We start from the raw sequence: 4,915 nt of genomic DNA, 5'->3' as shown, positions 1-4,915 counted from the left end.
ACCTTTTTTCCTTGCACCTTATTTTTGATGTAAGACCATACATTTTCAATAGGGTTACGGTCAGGTGACTGTCGGGCCCTATCCAGTACCTGAACACCTTTCTCCAGTCGTTGCAAAGCCTGTGTTACTGCACTCCTGCAGTGACCGATATTCGTTTTTGTCGATGAATCAACGTTTGGTATCAAACGCCTACGAGCGTATGATCAACGCTGCACGCGTTTCTCTTCTTGTGTATCTCAGTCAATAATTTGAAGCAAAATAATGCTTTATAGCCATTGCACAAAGGGCAGAGGTTCTCTCTGATGGTTTGCGGAAGAACTAAGGCGATATCTTTGACCATATTTGTGTAATGCCGACCACGATCTATCTTAACAGACTATATATGAAGAACACGGTAATATTAAATAAAGGGTTGCCTAATTTAAATATTTCTTTTTCTAACTACAACATTATATTATTACGAAATATGAAACTGTGACGCTGAGTATCTGATTAAGTTGTCAAAGGCGCACAGCATACAGTCTTGTTACTGAATCTCCCTTTCTGCTGCTTGATAAATTGGTCGAAATGCGAATGTCGGAGCTACGTTACTTCGTTCAAGTATAAGTAAAGCCACACAGCTGCTAATTACGGGCTCACTTCTAAAACGGATACGGCCCTTTGATACAGATTTATAAAACTCTTTGATGTGATTCATCAGGGACGTTAACTTCAAGTTACTTCGATACGATGATTCTGTTCAGAGTTCTTAAGCCTATTCAGACTGTGTTACGAAAGCGAAGCAGCAAGCGAATAATTTTTGGACGAATATTTGAGCCTTGGTACACGCAGTCACCAGAAAATTATCAATGTTTGCCTCGTCTGTGTTCACATTAACGGAAGACGAATCTCAGTTCTTTCAGCAAAGAGTGTGCGGTAGGCATTAGGTCGTTTCTTGTCAAAAGTGAAGAATGCTGCGAAATGTTGGCGTGAGGCAACACAGCCATGCATGGTCCCAGGAAAGCTTCGTAATATGGAAATAATATGAGCAACGAACTGAAACATTAATTTATCGTCAGGCTAAAGAACAGGTAAGCCCCTGCGACAAACGTGCTGAACAATTCATGTAATAGTGTTAATGTTGCATTATCGTTCTCTGCTGCTGTAGGTGTGTAGTTAATACAACTGTTCACACTTGAGTTGGAGACTAGTACTAACGTGTAGCACCTTCTTTCGCCCGGATGACGCAGGAGACTACACTCCTGGAAATGGAAAAAAGAACACATTGACACCGGTGTGTCAGACCCACCATACTTGCTCCGGACACTGCGAGAGGGCTGTACAAGCAATGATCACACGCACGGCACAGCGGACACACCAGGAACCGCGGTGTTGGCCGTCGAATGGCGCTAGCTGCGCAGCATTTGTGCACCGCCGCCGTCAGTTTCAGCCAGTTTGCCGTGGCATACGGAGCTCCATCGCAGTCTTTAACACTGGTAGCATGCCGCGACAGCGTGGACGTGAACCGTATGTGCAGTTGACGGACTTTGAGCGAGGGCGTATAGTGGGCATGCGGGAGGCCGGGTGGACGTACCGCCGAATTGCTCAACACGTGGGGCGTGAGGTCTCCACAGTACATCGATGTTGTCGCCAGTGGTCGGCGGAAGGTGCACGTGCCAGTCGACCTGGGACCGGACCGCAGCGACGCACGGATGCACGCCAAGACCGTAGGATCCTACGCAGTGCCGTAGGGGACCGCACCGCCACTTCCCAGCAAATTAGGGACACTGTTGCTCCTGGGGTATCAGTGAGGACCATTCGCAACCGTCTCCATGAAGCTGGGCTACGGTCCCGCACACCGTTAGGCCGTCTTCCGCTCACGCCCCAACATCGTGCAGCCCGCCTCCAGTGGTGTCGCGACAGGCGTGAATGGAGGGACGAATGGAGACGTGTCGTCTTCAGCGATGAGAGTCGCTTCTGCCTTGGTGCCAATGATGGTCGTATGCGTGTTTGGCGCCGTGCAGGTGAGCGCCACAATCAGGACTGCATACGACCGAGCCACACAGGGCCAACACCCGGCATCATGGTGTGGGGAGCGATCTCCTACACTGGCCGTACACCACTGGTGATCGTCGAGGGGACACTGAATAGTGCACGGTACATCCAAACCGTCATCGAACCCATCGTTCGGGAGGACGACGGTTCAATCCCGTCTCCGGCCATCCTGATTTTGGTTTTCCGTGATTTCCCTAAATCGCTTCAGGCAAATGCCGGGATGGTTCCTTTGAAAGGGCACGGCCGATTTCCTTCCCCATCCTTCCCTCACCCGAGCTTGCGCTCCGTCTCTAATGACCTCGTTGTCGACGGGACGTTAAACACTAAATCTCCTCCTCCTCCTCCTCGAACCCATCGTTCTACCATTCCTAGACCGGCAAGGGAACTTGCTGTTCCAACAGGACAATGCACGTCCGGATGTATCCCGTGCCACCCAACGTGCTCTAGAAGGTGTAAGTCAACTACCCTGGCCAGCAAGATCTCCGGATCTGTCCCCCATTGAGCATGTTTGGGACTGGATGAAGCGTCGTCTCACGCGGTCTGCACGTCCAGCACGAACGCTGGTCCAACTGAGGCGCCAGGTGGAAATGGCATGGCAAGCCGTTCCACAGGACTACATCCAGCATCTCTACGATCGGCTCCATGGGAGAATAGCAGCCTGCATTGCTGCGAAAGGTGGATATACACTGTACTAGCGCCGACATTGTGCATGCTCCTTTGCCTGTGTCTATGTGCCTGTGGTTCTGTCAGTGTGATCATGTGATGTATCTGACCCCAGGAATGTGTCAATAAAGTTTCCCCTTCCTGGGACAATGAATTCACGGTGTTCTTATTTCAATTTCCAGGAGTGTAGTTTTGAAAAGGACTGTACGGAACACCGCTACGAGACAGACCAGCATTCAAGATCAGTCAGCTTCTGGCAACTAGTAGCACAGATTGGCCATCTTGCACGGTGACGTCTCAAATGACCTTAGCAAGTGCTATAGGTGACGAATCGCAGTTCGAAGAGCCACCTAAACATGAATAGCTTACCTCCGAAAATTATTTTTATAACAGGCCTTAAGACATAAGGACAAATAAATTTTCTTGCCCCAGAAACAGGACAAGTCTTTTAAATATTCTGGAAACCAACATGCACCGAGGGTACGCTGTGCCTAGTTTTGTCATCTCGTACGTCACAAACATGCCTATTTCTACTTAAAGATCCCCGAAATCAGAGAATGGCGCGATGCTGCGTGGTGCGCTCTGGTGCGAAGTCGACGTTCTAACTTACAACAAAGGGGTTCCATTGGTTTCAGTTCGGGTAGGCCAGTCCTTTTAACACCGAAAATGCAGTATGCATGACACCTGCTACCGATATATAATTTTTTTTTTTTTGCTGAATTGTATGTAGATTTTTGTAAGTTAAATGCTTTCTTTTAATAAGTAAGGGCATTGCTTCACTGTATGTGTACATTTAGGTAGAAGTCTGTTGACGTTTCATTGTATTTATATGTGTCTTACTGTGAAACTTTTAAGTTCTGGGGAAAAGCCAAAACAATTGTTATTTGCATCGACTAGCAACGATAACAGCAGTGCTTGAGCGTTGTAAAATCTTTGGGTGGGGAGTTGTTGCGCTGAGCGCGGAGACAGGCTCCAGCGCTTGTAGTGTGCGGAAGTGTGGTGTTAACGCTCTCGCAGTAGAGAGTACCATTTTCGGCGACATCTTGTATGCGCGCCGGCCTGATATCTAGTAGCAGGAGTACGGACAGTGGACGGGCGGAAGAGGCTGTATTAATTGCGATTCCCTTTCCTGTAATTAGCCGTGCTCCTCAAGATGCTACCGTATTCAACAACAGCAGCAGTTCCAATAACACAGATTCGTCGTCGGCTCTGAGTTTCGTCGTATGCACAGCACTGAAGTAAGACTGTTCATTGGTAGAAAGTATTAACGGCTAGCCCAGCAGCACAACTGAATGTGATTTCCAGAATGAGATTTTCACTCTGCAGCGGAGTGTGCGCTGATATGAAACTTCCTGGCAGATTAAGACTGTGTGCCCGACCGAGACTCGAACTCGGGACCTTTGCCTTTCGCGGGCAAGTGCTCTACCAACTGAGCTACCGAGGCACTACTCACGACCGGTCCTTACAGCTTTACTTCTGCCAGTATCTCGTCTCCTACCTTCCCAACTTTACAGAAGCTCTCCTGCGAACCTTGCAGAACTAGCCCTCCTGAAAGAAAGGATAAGGCAAAGGTCCCGAGTTCGAGTCTCGGTCGGGCATACAGTTTTAACCTGCCAGGATGTTTCATATCAGCGTACACTCCGCTGCAGAGTGAAAATCTCATTCTGGAAACATCCCCCAGGCTATGGCTAAGCCATGTCTCCACAATATGCTTTCTTTCAGGAGTGCTAGTTCTGCAAGGTTCGCCGGAGAGCTTCTGTAAAGTTTGGAAGGTAGGAGACGAGATACTGGCAGAAGTAAATCTGTGAGGACCACGCGTGAGTCGTGCTTCGGTAGCTCAGTTGGTAGAGCACTTGCCCGGAAAGGCAAAGGTCCCGAGTTCGAGTCTCGGTCGGGCACACAGTTTTAATCTGCCAGGAAGTTTGAATGTGATTTGACTGATAAAATTTATTTAAATAATAGTTAAACCCAGAGCAATTGTGTCCCAGACATTGTTACCAAGCAGGGTCCTTGTTCGTTTATTTCCTTATACGCTAACCGAGTGTCATAAGAAACAAATTGAATAGTTAGAGCCAGTTTATTAATGAATAATTTCACTTTCATGAATTTTAGCCTCAGTCTACTTTCAATTGACTGTTGTACAACAGAGGCTTCAGTATATGAGTAAAGTAAAGCAATTTCATTTTTCAAGTTTGAGAATCAATCACTGGGAAAAATC

The 4,915-nt window shown here is 47.8% G+C and overlaps 1 non-coding gene across 1 annotated transcript; it reads right to left on the bottom strand.

Annotated features, from left to right (window-relative positions):
* Positions 1-4,066: 4,066 nt before the first annotated feature.
* Trnas-cga (transfer RNA serine (anticodon CGA)) lies at positions 4,067-4,141 on the bottom strand. The gene has a single exon. It is a non-coding gene; the product is annotated as a tRNA-Ser (tRNA).
* Positions 4,142-4,915: the final 774 nt, after the last annotated feature.

Source organism: Schistocerca cancellata, chromosome 3 (genome assembly GCF_023864275.1).
Source record: "Schistocerca cancellata isolate TAMUIC-IGC-003103 chromosome 3, iqSchCanc2.1, whole genome shotgun sequence".
Classification (NCBI taxonomy): domain Eukaryota; kingdom Metazoa; phylum Arthropoda; class Insecta; order Orthoptera; family Acrididae; genus Schistocerca; species Schistocerca cancellata.
The sequence above is the reverse complement of the archived record's forward strand: the minus strand, read 5'-3'. Positions and strand labels throughout refer to the sequence as shown.